Raw genomic sequence first — 16268 nt, forward strand, 5'->3', positions numbered from 1 at the left:
TGCAGGCAGTGCCATTCATTGTGGCTCTTCTCCACTTGCCACAAGCAGGGTGCAGCTGGGATGCTGGGCCAAAGGCTGCCATTACCCTGTAGAGATATTGAAGTGACAGGCTACACAGCTCGTGTTTGCTGCTAGCACGCTTTGCCACGCATGTCCGGGAGGGAGAGGTCCCTCGGCTTGTGCGTGGGAGCTGCAGTGCCCTGTGGTCCACAGGCGCTCACTGCTCCGCAGGCAGCAGCCGAGCTTTGCCGGATGGAGATCACTGGGTTTGGGGGCTGGGGACTGACGCGTCTTGGCCAAGCATCTCAGATGGGAAGCAGCAGGGATTTGTAACGGAGGGGTTTTGCTCTGGGCCCTCCTCCAGCCTCCTCGAGCACCCTTGGAGCTGGCTCCAGGTGATGCTCCTGGCTGCCCATGCAGCCCCTGGGCTGCAGCAGCTCTGCGCCCACTGCGGCAGACACCCAACTGCCCGCTGAGCCCCGCGGCTCCATTGTCAAGCAAATTAATTCTCCCCTGCACAGAGGAATAGCCCTGCTCTTGGGAAGGTTTGGCAGCGGCAGTGAGGAAAGCAGCTGCTCCCAGACTCACAGCCCCTTCTTAGTTCATTTGCCTGGTTTTAGCAGCGCTTGATGGGCACATGAGCGACGGCACTGCTGGACACACAGCCACCGGGCCATCTCGCTTGGCCAGACAGCTGAAGCTGCTGTCTTCCCCATTCATGGGTGAGCACACGTCTTCTCTCTGCTGGTCCTCCTCCTCTCACCTCTGACAGGTTTTTATTCTCATGCTTTCTTTGAAGCAAACCCAGAGGTTTCCTTGTCAAAGGATGGCGTTTGATGGATGAATCTCTCTCTTTTACCTTGCCTGATGGGGAGGCTACAGGGCAAACCTGGTGGTTTTAATGTGTTTTTAATGATAAACGCCACTTTCTTGAACAGAAACAACAAACCCAAATGGTTTCTGCTATGCCTAGCAGCCCATTCGGATGGTCTGCCCAGGGGAGAGCGTGTCGTCAGAAGGAACTTGGTGTTACGCTGCTGCCTTACGTTCAACTTGTTGCGGAGACTGACTCAGAGCTCGATGCAGCTGCAGGTTTGTGCTAAGGCTGTTTCCCCACTGCTTCCGAAAGCTTAGGGGTAGAGGGTTAGAGGGAGCTACACAAGCAATCATTCAGCTTTTGGGTGTGTGTGCCTGGGGCTGGCAGCGTCTCAGGGTGCGGGACAGCCACAGCCTCGGGGAATTCACGTCTCGCTGCAAAATTTCCTCTTCATTTCAGGCATTACAGCACAGATTTTCTTCTTGCAAAGGCCCCAACTCTGAGACAATCGCTATCCTTGCTGCAGTGAAATTAATAGGGTGGCTAGGGGCAAAGGTAAAACTAAAGTACATAAGTAAATGTTTGCCGGATCAGGACTTTATTCAGGCATAAATCAGGTAGGTCCAACCAACAATAGAATTACTTAAGTATAAAATCCCATGTAAGCCAGTAAGATCAGCTCCAAACCTGCTATGAATTTGCTTTTTTGTTTCCATGCCAAGAATATATCACTTCTAACTGCTGCAATCAGGTCTGGTCCCTTTTTTTTTTTTTTTTAAGTGCTTTTGGGCACGTTTCTTTCCGATCACCAGCAGATACACACAGAGCCTGACCCTCCTTTTCTTGGGCATGCCGCAGCCTGCTTTGCCCACAAGAAGTTGTAGCTATCAGGGGATTTTTTTTTCTTTCCTTGCCTTTTCTGTTGCTGCATTCAGTAAACAAAGGGACAGCAGTGACGATCCAAAACCGTTCTTTGTATTTGACTGGGAACAGAGTCAACTATTTGTTGGTCTTTTGTTGTTGGGTTTTTTTTTTTCTTTTTTTAACTGGTGACCGTTTAAATGGCTACTGGTACCTGTGGTGCAGCAGATACTGGTGTTCCAGGATTTGTTACCAGATGGCATTGGGCAGTCACGGAGGAGGGCAGGGACGTGCATGTGGGAAGTATCAGATCAAACCAAAGGTCCAGGGCACAGTCATCCCTACTGTACCTCCTGGAGAATGTGAAAACAGCCTGCAGGGTTTTCCTGGTCACGGTACGTGCCTCAGTTTCCCCAGTTCTCAGCGCACTGTTCTGAGATGGTGCCCCAAGACAAAAAGTCTGGTGATGTTTGCATCTGGTTGAGCCAGGAGGAGGCTCGTTCTTGTAAATGAGCTTGGGCAAAATACCTGGGAGAAGGAAGGCAGGGAGAGATGGCAGAGAGAGAAGGAAGCTGGAGACTCTTTTAGCTCTAGGGCAAACTTTTACTGGCCTCTCCATCCATGCGCAGCAGCAGCGCAGGTAGCGAAGGCAGCTCCCAGAGTGGTCTCTTCCCGGCAGACACCAGGAGAAGTGTCCTGGTGCCCGTTCCCCTCCCCGCCTGTCCCTCCAGCTACAGCCCACGACAGGGTGCTCCGAAAGCCTGGGCAGAGCCTCCCCTGCCCCATTACATGGGAACACAGCAGTCTGCAGGACATCAGCTGTGAGGAACAGGTATGCATTTTCCAAGTGACATTTAGGCTCTTAAATTATTTTTGAAAATGGCCCAGAGGGTCCTAATTTATGTGCTGTAGAAAAACACTGCCTGTGACCTGCTTTGCGGTGAACACCCCCATATAGTGGGTTTTTTATAAGCTTTGCCTTGTGGGGCTTGTGACTTGAAGCAGAAGCAAAATCCACCAGGTAACTGTAATTGCTGTTCCCACTGTTGTGTTTTCCTCATGGCATACCTCTGCCATAATCACAGCTTGGTATCTTGGGTATGTCTGAAATGGGAGTCCTTCTCCAACGCCATGGAGGGGATGGCTGGCTGGCAAGGAAAATAAATCCCTCTGAGCTGACGTCCTTTAGCAGCCATTATTTCAATAGACCACAAAAATGAAGAAGTGCTGGGGGGAAGCCAGGTGTGACTCGCAAACGGCCGTGCTGGAGCACTCACCCGGGCGCCTGCCCTCGGGACGGCGGGGCAGGGGCTGCCTGCCCGCTCCGCGGTGGCGTGCCCCGGCCGCGGGGACCCATGTGCCGGGCTTGGCTGCTGGCGCTCCTGTCCTGGCAGAGCGGCTCCCAGGGGGGGTCTGCAGCACAGCAGCCTCCTCTCTCCTCTCTGGGCTATTTCAGGGAACATTCCGCAGCCCCACAAGGGTTTCCACTTGCACCGTCCAGCATGGGAACGGGCGGGGAGGGAAGTTCTGTGCTGCTGCCCTTAGGTTTTTTGGTGTTTAGTTTGTTCGGCTCTGGAGCAAAACCCAAGCCCTCCGAGTGACTGAGCAGACAGTGTCAAAGCATCCTCTTGCAGCTCCAGAGCCGTGCTTTCCTCCCATGTGTCCCCACACTTTAGGCACTGATGTGCGCTGGGGACACCCTGGTGCCATCAGAGCCATTTGTCACCCCTGGGCGCTCAGGAGCAGGGGTGGGAGCTGCTCCCCTGCCTTCGCCAGCCATAACCACCATGCTGTAAACCAAAACCCCCTGCAGCAAAACATCCTCGGGAGCCATATGGCATCTCTGAGGCTTTGATCAAATTGAACGAAACCCAAAGCAGCCCGGCAGCCGCGGCGAGCCCAGAGGGGGGCCTCTCCTACCCTGCTTGGGGCGTGCAAGCTGCCAGCTCAGGCATTAATGAAGCGCCTTAATGTCTCCTGCCAGTGCCCAGTGGAGGTACTGGTGGGATCAGGGGGTTTGCATGTATAGGAGGATGGCTTTGTCATCAAATGATACAAGTGGAGGGAACAGCATCTCAGGCTGAGGTCTGAAACAGCCAGCAGAGAGAGGGTGGGTCAGGGGAGCTTGGGGATACACGGGGTTTGCTGCAAACCTGGGCCATAAAAGCCACCCTTCAAACCTGTTCTCAGGAACAAGGCCACTCTGCTATGAATTGCAGGAGAGCCCTGACCTGAGCTCTGCCTTTTCAGGTGGGGATAAACAGCCCTGGAGCACATCGGAAGGAGAGGTGGGCTCATGTCTAACTTACTGATGTCCACCAAAACAAGTCCCAGATCCACAGAGGCAAAAAAATAATCACCCAAGAGAATGTCTCCTGGATTTTACCTTGTACCTCACTACAGTACTTTGCGATGCTTCAAGTTTGCTACGGAAAAATAAGCAGTCCAGGCGCGTTGAATCTCAAAGCTTACATTAAGCATTTACTGTCTGGTCTGCAGGGCAGAGCCATTTTCCTCCGTTGTCGGCCAGGCTCAGCCCTCGGACCTGCGCACGGTAGGACTGGGTGGCTGGGAGCAGCATCTCCCCCGCCGGGATGCAGCAGGCTGGAGGAGGGATGGGTGCCCTCCTGCCTGGAGCTCTGGGGAGGCCAGAGCAACTCACTGATCTCAGAGGACTGGCCAGAAAGGGCAAACACCTGGTGCAGAGGATGGATGTTTAATGTTGCAAAGGTTTCTGGAGGCTTGGTCTATAATTCTCATTATGTAAAAATGCCTGATTTCAGAGTTTGCTCTAAAAGAAAGTGGGGGGTGGAGGGATGATAGTTTCTGACTGATTATGGATTCATTTTTAGTTATGTACCCATAATGTGACATCATGCAAAAAAAAATCTAACCCCTATAGAAACTCATTTCAAAATGAATAACTGCAACATTTTTTCAGTCATTGTCTAAAAGGGATGTTTCAGTATTGCTGGGACTTCCCTTCCTCCCCACCTCTCTTCACCAGAATACAATATTCTGATATAATTGATGGAGCATTTGGACTCTGATAGCATTTGCTTCCACCCAGTTTCTCATGAAAACCCTCCTGCTACCTTGCAGAGCTACACAAAGGTACGTAAGCTTTACTCACCCACTTTCTCCCTCCCAGAAGGAGGATGGGAACTGGAAAATTCCTCCAGTTCCTCACTAAAGGGGTTGAGGCAATAGGGCTCTGCACGAAACATCTCTGGCAATGGGCTCTCGCAGCAGTTTTATCTGCTTGCTGGGCTGAAAATTGTGACCTCAGCCATTGCAGCAGATGCTCTCTGGAAGCACTCTGCAATGAAATCTGTTTAAATAGCAATAGCAGAACTGTTGGAATAATTTATACATCTCAACTAGCAAAGATGTTAATCTGTCTCGGGGAAAAAAAAAATCCTGTGAAACTTCTAGGGGCTTTTCTTGGTTTTCCTGCACCTGAACAGGCTCTTAGGCCTGTGCCTTGCCCTTGTGCATCGCTGAGTGGAGGAGGAACCCTGGCACAGAGCGGCCACTTCGGCTAAGAACGGGAAAGTTGGTCCTGCTGTCAAGGGGCTTTAGCTTGCAGAGAAACCTGTACTAATCAGCTTGCTTTGTAGCATTTTTACAGCAAAATAAAAGATGCCTGGAATTATTTGTTGGTCACCAAGCAAATGTTTTACTGCTGAAACGTTCCAGAGCCCGTTTACAAAGTCTTGATTGACAAAAGTGCTGAAAACATAACCCTCCACATGCCCTCCCTTCCCCGGGCCCAGGACTGGGATTGGAGATGGAAGTGATGGAGATGGAGATGGAGATAGATGGAGATGGAGCCTCCTCCTGCAGGAGCCGCAGGGGTCACTCAGGGCTAAAGAGTGGGGAGAAGCTCATTTGTTATGCAAATGTCTGCTTGAGCCTGGCGTAGACAGTGGAAAGCTCTTGAATTATTTTAAGCAGAGGACAAAAGTTCTTACCCTCCCCCTATCATCTTGGATCCTTGTAAAAACAAAACAAAACAGAAACCTCTGTGTGAACCATCTGACAATGATCAGCACTCGGCTTTCCTGGCAAGAGCGGGGTGGCCGGGCGTACACAGGCGCATGGAAATAGAACAATTAAGAATAAAACTGTATTGGAAGCAGCCGGGCTTTATTTTGTCTCGATGACAGCACGAACTAATCATCCTCCAGCCTTATCTCCGTGAGCGTGCAGGGGACAGGCATGCGGCAGCGGCTGTCCCTGGGTGACCGGCAGAGATGCTGCCCCACTGCCTACCTGGGGGTGAGGGCAGGCTGTGGCTCAGCCCGCGCTCTCTGGGCAAGGAAGGGAGCAGGGGTGGCTATTTTGGATGCACAAAGCACTTGCAGGCCAAAAGTTCAAGTTGGCAGCCTGGCTCATGCAGAAAAGCCACCCGTGCGCGGCGGCGAGCTTCCTGCGCCGGCCGGCGGCTGGGCTCTCCCGGCCGCCTGCTCCTGCCCGGGGCACCGGCCGCAGCTTTGCATCAGCAGATGTGCATTTCACGGCTGCTAAGAAAATCCTGTCAGTATTTACATAGCACTGAGGGGTGCCGAGGGGACAAAGCAGAGCTCTTCCCACGTGGGCTGCGGGACGCTGTTCCCGTGGGGAGAGCGGCTGAACCCCGAACCCATGCCGTGTGCTCCTGGAGCAGCGGCCATGTGATGGAGCGGCGCTGCCTGTACTCTGCCCACCAGAAGTCGCAGCAAAAACCTGTTTTCCAGACAGATTGCACCTCTCCAGAGTGGTTTTCCCCTAAGCCAAATTCTCCCCTGGCCTCAGCACCCCTGTGCCCCCACACTGCACAAAAGCCAGGTGGGCAGCTGAGCTCTGGCCTGCAGAGCGTGCGGAGGGCTGGTTAAACTGGGGATAAATCAGCTTTTAAAAAGGAGCTTACAGACACGCCATTTCCCTGCGCTGGCGCTTAGGCGGCCGCTGGCTGCTCCCCAGCCAGGGCAACCACGTGGGGGACATGCAGGGCTGGACCTGGGGATACCAGCACAGCAGAAGGTGCTGGGAGGGTGCGAGGCTTAATTAACGTGAGCCTTTTAGGGCCGATGACTGGTCCTGTTGGTCACCGCCTGGGAAGCAGGGGGAATCCTCCCCCTGCAGTGATGTCTGCTGGCCTCTTCCCCTGCCCCAGGCCATGGGGGGCGAGGAGGGGGTTTGGGTTTCCCCACTGACCAGGGAGTATGGGGAAAACCCTCGACAAACCTAAACAACCCCCAAAACCCCCAGCCAGCCTGGCAGAGTTAAGTTCAAGCCAGCGCGGGCTCTGCCACCTCCTCAGCCCAGCGTGAGCTTGTATCCTGGTATCCCATCGGTGCAAGCTCACGGCTCTCCTCATCCCCTGCTCAGCTCTCTCCTCCGGCGTGCAGGGAAACCAGAGCACCTGGCTGTTACACACGTGCACGGCCGGGGATGAGCTGCCGTGCTGGAGGTTCCCAGTCGCACGCCACCACCCTGCCTTGCCGCTGCTGCCTCGTCTCATGGGAGCCCATGGGCATGGGGGAAGAGGGAGCGTGTGTCTCCTCACAGGGAAGTCCGGGCAAAGCCCCCCCCCACCGTCTGCACCATGGGGTGAGAGCAAAAAAAGGCTCGTTCCAAGGCCACAAGCTAGCTGGAGTGAGCTCAGCTGCTTTTACTAGTCATATCATGAATAAAAGAATTAGTATCATGAATAAAAGAGTAAGTAAGTGTGGTGTGCCACAGCAGCCCGTCCTCGGAGCCGAACTGTGACCGGTCGAGACCGAAGGTGACACTGGGACCTGCTTAATTTCCTTCGTGCCATGTCTGTGCTGCAAATTCCCCACTGCTTAAAAGCAGTTGCTCTCATGGGCATTTTTGAAATTGTTAGAAAAATCTGTATGGGCATTACAGTGTTTGTTTTCTCTGATGACTATTTTTAATCTTGGTTTCCGTTTAAAAAAAAAAAAAGAAAGATCCAGATAGATATGAATTTAAACTGTGCCTTTAAATACGGCATGCTAATAGCTGCAGAAAACTAAACACAAAATTAGGGAGAGTTGGAGTATGTGCCTAAAATCTGTGAAAGGCTAAAGCCTTTTATGACGCTGGCTTGGCAGATCTGCCGAGAGCCCAGGGACCAAGGCCAGGGCGCTGCACTGGCAGCTGGTGCCAGAGGGGTTAAAGAAGTGGGATCACCCTGCGAGGAGGGAGCTGGATCTGGAGCTGGAGCTGGAGCTGGCCTTTCCAGGAGAGGATGCTGGCGTCAGCTCCCTCAGTCTTCCCTGTGGCACCCAGCCTCAGAGAGCTGCCCATGCGCCCTGGCAAGGCACACAGCAGCCCAGCCCACAGCGGCCCCGGGCAGGCTGGGAGCCGGGGGAGGCAAAGGCAGGGAGGGGGATGTTTGGCTTTTATGCCCCGTTGGTTTCCAGCATTGGAGAGGAGCCGTGCAGGGAGCTGTGCCCTCCCCCGGTTCCCGGCCCGTCACAGGGGCTCTCCGCTTTTGTTCCCTTGCTGGGGACTTGGCCAAGTGGCGTTCGGCCCGAGCCAAAGGAGAGATGGCCAAGAGCGCGCAGTGCTCCCTGCAGCAAGCCGGGGACGGGGGGCCCTGCAGCGGGAGTGGGGGCACCCCGAAAGCAGAGACAGAGTCTTGCTCCACAGTGCTGGCAGTGCCACATCGTGCTTGGTGCCATGCCGCCTGGAGAGCACGATGCTTGGGGACAGGAGCAGCTCTGCACATGTCCTGCTTTGGCTTTTAGGAACCAAGCCTTCCTCTGGGGATGTTCATGCCTGAAGCCAGGGATGGAAAACGCGGGATGGCGGTGTGTGGGAAGAGCGGTGGCATGGACCCTGGCGGATGTCACGCTGAGCTATTTTAAGATTTTTTTTTATCTTGCTGCCCTCTGACAAAAATGTGCTTTGGAGCAGAGCTTATCGTGTGCAGTTTGGCACACAGGGCCCAGTGAGGGAGCGGCCGAGTTTATCCCCATGAGCTGGGGGGCAGGCGATGCAGGGCAGGAGATGCAGGGCAGGCAAGGCAGCGGTGCAGCAGCGGTGGGTGCTGCTGGCGCAGCCGTAAGCGTGTGCTGCAGGAGATGGGCATGAACGGGCACAGGCCTGACCCAGCCAGCCCATCTGGCGGCTCTCCAAGGGGGTAGATAAAAAACAGGTATCTGAGCCAAAATCCCAGCCCAGGTCTGAATCAGGGGAGCGCCAGGCTTCGCTGTGCTCCTGGCTTCCGGGCGTCACCCAGCCCACGGGGTGGGAACTTCCCTACCTCCACTTTCTAAACTTTGGATCGTCCCAAATAGGGGGATTTATCAGATGAAAGATGCCTGCCTACTGTAGCCACCTTTCCCCATGGTTATGCCCCAAGGAGCACAGGGCATTGAGTGCAGAGGCAAGACAAACGGGCCAGGGTGCGTGCCCTGGGGTTACCACCACCACCAGCTCCTGCTGGCTCCCGGGGAGGGCGAGGGGGTGCTGGGTTGGGGGGACACTGCAGGCAAACTCCCCCAGAGGTGAAGGCAACTCTGCAAACACTCAAGTTGGCAGCACCAACCCCCGACTGCTGCGAGCCCAGGGTTCTTGTGAGTTATCACCCTTGCCCTCTCGGCTGCTGGGGCTGGAGATTAGGCAGCTGCTCCTTATCGGCTGCTGGCCCCGCACCCGGCCCCGCACCCGTGGGGCTCCTCTTTCAGTCTTACTCACTGAAGAAATGAGTAAGCCTGTTGTAACCATCGCGCTGTGATGCTCTCGGGCAGCAGGCTCGGGCTGTGCTTGGTTGGGTTGGGGTGGTTTTTTTTCTTAAGCATCTCAGCACAGAAACCTGTAGCAACCAGGACGCATTGCAGACACTCACGGGAGCCGGGGCTGTGCAAAAGACGTGTGCTGGAGCTCAGTGTGTGTGTGTGTGTGTGTGTGCAAGAGGGGAGAGGGAAATCCAGGGTCCTCACTGTGCCAACAATCTGGCAGTGCCTCACTTGCACAGAGACCCTCATCCCTGTCCCCAGACCCACTGCCTGTGCACAAAGCTCTTGGTCCAGCCTCTGAACCTGGACCCAACTCCTCTGTGCGTCCATCCGTCCAAGCAGGTCTCAGCCCCTCCAGCCTCTTCCCACACCACACCGGGATGCTCTGCACAGCGACCATTTCTGGCAGTTTAGATGGCAGCTACAAGAAAATATTTGTGCACTCTTCAGCTTTACTAGGCACATGACCCAGCCAGTGCCAATGGTATAAACATTTGGATCCAATTTATTATGTTTTCTGCAGGCTCTGTCTTGGCTGGGCGGCTGCAGAGCGGCTCTGGGGCTGAGGCTGCTACCCTGCCTGTGGGGAGAGGGGCCGGGGCCAGGGCCAGCGGCTGGCAGTGCCCAGCCAGGGCAGAATTTGCCTAACTTGATGGGATATTTATTTTTTTTCCATTGAAGCCTGTGCCCTGCTGGCAGGACTAGAGCTTTCGTCCAGATTGCAGATGCCCAAAATATCTGGACTGAGCAGAGTGAGGCTGAAGAAGTGCTTGATTGAAGAGAGCATACAGGAATGCAGAAAGACAAACAGAAGCCCACCAGCAAAGTGCCTGAGCATGTATGGCAGCAACGGGCAAGAGGATGGGGAATGCCACCGGGCACTGCTCAGCCCAGGGCTCCCTCCAGCAGGAGCCAAGGACAACCCCGGACTGTGCGTGCCCATCTCCCAGCCACAGCTCTTGCTCCAGCATGTGATTTTTTTACTATTTTTTTCCAGCCTGCTGAAATGTGAGGACAGTCCAGGATATGGTTTTGACCCAGACCAGCTCATGCTCACCCCAGCGACGCTGCGGCACAGCTCTAGGGCTGGGTCCTGCCCAACCTTGCCCAGCCCCACAGCAAACCCTTCCCACTGGCTGCATCCACGCCAGCGATGGCTGCATCTTACTGGGACAGAGATGGCATTTCCAGCCCTAAGTAAATGGGCAACATGGTGCCAGATGTAGCCTGCAGGCCAGGGCCGGGCTGGGCTGGGGTGGCAGTAAGCGGTGGGGCTCCCGCAAAGCCTCGGTCAGCCCTTGGGGTGCTCTCGGGTGGGCTCAGCAAAAGGGGAGCCTGGAAAGGAAAAAGCCGCAGCAGACGGTGGGCAGGTGCTAGGCAGGTGAGAGCTGTGCCCGGCGCGGTTCACGGACCTCCCAGCCTGAAATGTAAACCAGTAAACCAGTCCTACCTCCATTAAACTGGTTCTATTATATTGCTGCTATGTTATGCTCCTCATTTTAAATTAACTTCTACCCTAAACTTCATCTGGCATCTTCAGCAGTCAGGATTTATGAAACACAAGTTAAAATATCAGTTGAAATAAGGCATTGATATGTATTCTTTCACATACACAGATGAATACACACAGATGTTGACAGAAAAAATGTGTTTGTTCATACATACATGTTTCTAATCAGATTTATATATTATATAAATGTATAAATATTTTTATACGTTTAAAATTCATTGGAAACAGGAAACCAAGTTTACCTTACTAAAATGGCATGAAATAAAGCGTAGCATACACTGTTGAAAAAGGATTGGATGTGGTTTTTGGAGGGTTTTTCTTCCCCTGAGGACTCATTGTACCATGTTTATGTCTAAAACCTGCTAATTTTAAAGCCAGCTCACAGAAAAACCAATGGTACAATTTATTTATTTCATTTCACTTTCATTTTGCAAAGCTCAAGCTTTGCTTAATGTGCTAGCATGCAAGCAGCTCATGTAAACACGACCAGCTGATGCTACTGGAGAAGGCGAAGGGCTCTTGGTATGTGTGTGCGCACGCTGACCCCCCGGTGTTTATCTAGAGGTAGAGATTAAACGGGAGCCACTCAAGTGTGCTTAGTCTGATTTTAAAAGATCTTTCGAGTGTTAAACATGTAATAAGATGCTTAGTGCTATTTTCAAACCAAGACATGTTCCTGGCTGATTCACAAAAGACCATGCTCTCCAGCTTTACGTGGGTAAATGCTTTTAAAAATTGGCTCCTGGGACTTCAGGGCTCATCGATTCAATAGGACTTAATGCCCGAGCCGCCTCTGAAAGTGGGAGTTGAGCTCCTCTCTCACATCAGTCCTTTAGTTTATTTCACCTTATGCTTCTTTATCTCATTTCTATTTAAAGCTGAGTATGGTGGCTCTTGAAAGAAGATGCAAAACATCCTTTAATCAGGGGCCACTAATACTAACGGTGTCCCGGTGCGGTTTTTAATACCGCGTGTCTCTCCTCTCTGCTGTACGGCACTAGTTTGGTGGACGGGGTGTGTGATGGTGGTGCAGCCCCCATTGCTGCCTGACAGCAGGCAGGCGGCCCCAGGAGCCAGCCCCCCGCACGGGGGATAACACAGGCCATAACCTGGACAGCGGGGCACCGTCACGCCTCCGGTAAATGTGCAGCTCATGGCATGTGAACGCAGCAAACCCGGGGTTGCTGCAGAGGCTGGCTGCAGCTCAAAGGTGCCCACAGGGAGAAGGAAAAAAAATACTTACTTTGTGTATATGCATATGTATTTTTATGTATAAACTATATATGTATGTTTAAACATATCTGTATATAATTATATATTCAAATTATATATAAATTTAAATATATATGTACACACAAATAAATAAATATACTCATGCACATATCATTAGGGCTCTTTAGAGAAAGGCGTGTGAGCCCTGTGCTCATGGCCAGCACCCCCAGAGTCCCTCTGCAGGCAAACACCCGTGCCACAGTGGCACTGCCTGCACCCCATCCCGGCCCGGGTTCAGTGGCCAAGGCTGAGCACAGCCTGTACCCGCTGCAGCCTGGTTCACCAGGGATGTGCTGTGCCTTTAGTGCCCAGTTTCACCCTAAAACATTGCAGCACTTTCAGAACAACAATCTCTGACTTCTCCATCTCTGGTATCTCCATCTCTGGCCTTTCCATCACCAACTTCTCCATCTCCAACCATCACCACCATCAGTCTCCCGAGCACGAGCACACAGCTAATAAATCTGAGCTTTTAATTGCCCTCCCACACAGTGTGGCCTTATCTGAGCCATCATCCCTCTTGCTGTGCCTCGTCACACCTCTGTGTTTCCAGGTTTGTGCTGCTGGTGTCAGCAAAAGGATAAAACCAATGTATTTGGCTTTGGGTTTAGGTACAAAGCCCCCAGCAACACATTCCTGGTTGCGTGGTCCCACACGATGTGTCTGACATGGTGAGGCTGCTCTGCCTAGGGAGGATTTACAAACCTTCTGCTTTTATCTCATGCAAGTTCACACTTTTTTGATTATTCACGTAGCTAAAACTATGCAAAAAATTGGGGGGGGAGGGGGAGAAGATAAATCCCATTGCTAAAGACATCAGTAATGGCGGAGTGGGGTGCTGGTGCTGGGACCGGAGAAGCCCTGATCACCATTTACAGATGGTTGTTACTCAGGTCACAAGAAGAACCGATGTTTCTGGTATCCAAGGGAGATTTATTTATTTCCCACCCCTTCGATAAGTTTGGGGAGTTTTCCGCAGCCCTCCGGAGAGCGGGGCCAGCATGGCGCGGGCGCAGCGGTATCAGCAGCCGCAGGTCTATCGGGCTGAGCAGAAGCTTTTCCAGGAACTATCTAGTGAAACACATGACCGTGCCCCCGGCCGAAGGGCGATACGTGACAGGCATTCACCGGGCTCCCGGCGAGTCAGTTGACTTTGTTATTCAAACTATTTTAGTGATGGTTTTTAATCCCAGGCTTAAGTTTTTCTTTTTCCTTTTTTTCTTTTTTTTCCCCCTTTCTTTTTTTCTCTCTGAACAAGGGAATCTCTACGCCGGCAGGATTCAGTGAGGCACAAAGGAGGGAAAAACAAGTTTCAGCCAGAAGAGAGAGGGGTAAAAAAAAGGGATGCTGTTAGCATTCCCTGTATGCAAGGGGGGTAAAAACATTTTCTGTGAACTTTATTTTAAAGGGTAAGTGCCAACAGCAGCCCAGTTACTATGCAAATAAGTCCCGCGCTCAGCCTTTCCCTCTCAGCCATAAAGTTTTGGCGCTGGGCTCGTTAGCCATGGGAGCTGGGCTGCGGGGGCTGGCAGTGCCACCGGTGCCCCCAGTGCCCCCAGCCCTCCCTCCCGGGGATGGCCACCACCTGGGGTGCCACTGCAAAGCCCCGGGGCTCGATGGGAGCCCGCAGGGCTCCCCAGGTGTCTCGGCCAGATAACGTGGGGTGGTAGGGAAGAGCGCTGCTGAGACTGGGCTCGGTGGCCCACTGTCCCTTATCGCAAGCAGGTTTGGGTGGCTGCTGGCAGCAGAGCCCTCAGCTGTGCCTCCATGACAGGGGACACCCCAGGGCGAGGTAGTGCCTGGAAAGGGCAGAAATCTCACCCGAGCCATCCCCTTCCCGTGGCAGGCAGCTGGGGAGGGTCTGGCACAGGCCATGAAGCTCCGCAGGCAGCCTGGGGTACCGAGCTGTCTCTCAGCTTGCTGCTGTGGGGTGGGAAGGGAGGTGACGCCAGGCTGCGGCTGGGCTCGTCCAAGCAGTGCCCAGGACCCCGGCACTGGTATTTATGGTGATGCTTCCCCGTGACAGCAGAAGGGCTGCATGTGCTCCAGCCCACACCAGCCAAAGCTCACCCTGACAGCCCCCGTGTGATGGTTTCCTATGAAAAAAAATTTGAATTTGTGATGCAAATGACTGAGCATGTGGGCACAGCTGCTGGGAGGTGGCCTGGACTGGGTCAGCCGCCAGCACGGCCATGGTGATGTGCCCAGGACAAGGTCCGGGCCCCACGGCTGCTCCCACCACCGGAACCTGTGCCACGCAGACGGTGCTGCCGGGGCTGCCCTGCCAAAACCATCCAGCCCTCGCTGCTCCTCCCTGCATCCCTGCGGCTGCACGCTGCCGCACTGAAGCTCTTACACCGGCACCGCGACTCCTCAACCCGTGCCCACCCCAGTCTCCCCCTTGCCCGGAGCAGAGCTGAGCTGCCTCGGGTGAGCTTGCTTCATCCTAGGACAACAGAAGGCACACAGTGCAGGTGAAAGAGGATGCTCCGTCAAGCAATACATGTGCAAAAGCAAAAAAAAAAAAAAAGCTTTTACGCAGTTGCAAGGTGATTTAAGCACTTGTCCTGTGCTACCCTGGCCAGTCAGGAGCCACACAGCCACTGCCTCTCATCCGCGCCCTGCCGCTCCTGCACTCCATTTAACTCTTGTCCCTCTAACACAGTGACCCGTCGGGCTCTTCCCACTTTCCCAGCCTAGCACTGGGCCAAGGAAGTGCTTGGGCTCCTTTTCGGGGGGCCGCAGGCTTCCCTCGCCACCTGCCACCGCAGCCCCACTTCCAGCCGGGAACCTGGATGGCGGATTTCATTATTTTCCTGCCTAGCCACAATTTCACAGTTGGTGTTTTCGCAAACAGGAAGGCGGCAGGTTGGGCTGTTGTTTTGATGTGGTTATTTCTCAAAATGAGCCCGGAGCAAAACTGAGCGGGATCCAGGAATGGCATTCGGCAGCGGCGGGCTGGGTGCTGGGTGAAGGAGGCCTGCTGCTGTTCAGCGCCGCTTGCGCCCTCGCTTCCTGGCAGTTTTGGCCACCTTTCCGAAAATTAGAGTCAGCTAAATGGGAAGTCATCACTCTCTTCACTTTAAAACGCACCAAACACATTTCTTTTTCAATGACAAATTAATCTTCGAAGGCCTCGGTCTTCCTATTGACCTGGGGATATGTAGGTCCTTGGTGAAGACAAAAGCTGATGTTCAGCAGTGCTGGAGCCCGGCGGGAGCGGTGCCTGAGGATGGGCACTGCAACACAGCTCCCAGCACCCACACCCGCCTCCAAAATCCTCCCCTCCCTCCTCCTCCTCAGAAAGGCTCATGACAGGGAGAAAGAAGAATTGCTGAATGATCTCTGGCCCTGATAGTACTTCAAAGGCAAGTTTCTCAGGCCAGGCTGTGCTCCTCGCCAGTGCTGCGCTGGATGCGGCGCTCAGCTCTTACTCCTTTGGCAGCCCCACAGCCATATCCAGAAACTAATTACTTAAAAAGGAAATAAATGTCACCCACACGGTTGTAAGCAAAACCCTGGGCGGGACGAAGAGCCCGACCAGGATCTGCATTCTCACACACCATAAGCAAGGGAGGAATGAGCTGTTTCCATTCATTGAGATGGGCTGTTTACTCTGAGGCCTACTGATGACATTTGATGTGCCCACTGTGTGCCTTTAAGTTCACCAGGGCAGTTGATCACAGTTCTGAAGCGCCTCTGCTTCCATCCTACGGCACCCTCTTGCCCCAGGACAGCTTTAGGCATCATCACCTTCTGAACAGCAACATACACTGGTGCCAAAGATGCAGGGACTTCCTGGCACCAGTCCTGCTGTAAGCTTTACAGAGATGAACTAGATAACTAGCACATTCAAATAGAATAATTTTATTTATTTTTAAAAGCTGATATTCACAGTTTCTAAATTCTAATTCAAATTTCTAAAGCAAGTTGGTGAGGGAAAGTCCAATGTGGCTGAGTTACGCAAAGGAGGCTCAGGGGTGTGAGCACCCTGCCGGAGCCTCACCACTGCCCGCAACCTGCCCATGCCCTGCCAGATCAGAGATCCCTTAACTGGGACAGGGCTTTGGCAGAC

General features: G+C 53.4%; 1 long non-coding RNA gene across 1 annotated transcript in view; it reads left to right on the forward strand.

The window, feature by feature from the left end:
• Positions 1-5759, forward strand: part of LOC148056521 (uncharacterized) — a 21137-nt gene extending 15378 nt beyond the window's left edge. Inside the window, exons 3-4 of the long non-coding RNA XR_015703104.1 lie at positions 939-1092; positions 3929-5759. This is a non-coding gene — a long non-coding RNA (uncharacterized LOC148056521). The remainder of the gene's footprint in view (positions 1-938; positions 1093-3928) is intronic.
• Positions 5760-16268: the final 10509 nt, after the last annotated feature.

The sequence above is a fragment of the Nipponia nippon genome, unplaced genomic scaffold, assembly GCF_047370975.1.
Source record: "Nipponia nippon isolate SJK-2023a ecotype South Korea unplaced genomic scaffold, ASM4737097v1 scaffold_13, whole genome shotgun sequence".
NCBI classification, from domain to species: domain Eukaryota; kingdom Metazoa; phylum Chordata; class Aves; order Pelecaniformes; family Threskiornithidae; genus Nipponia; species Nipponia nippon.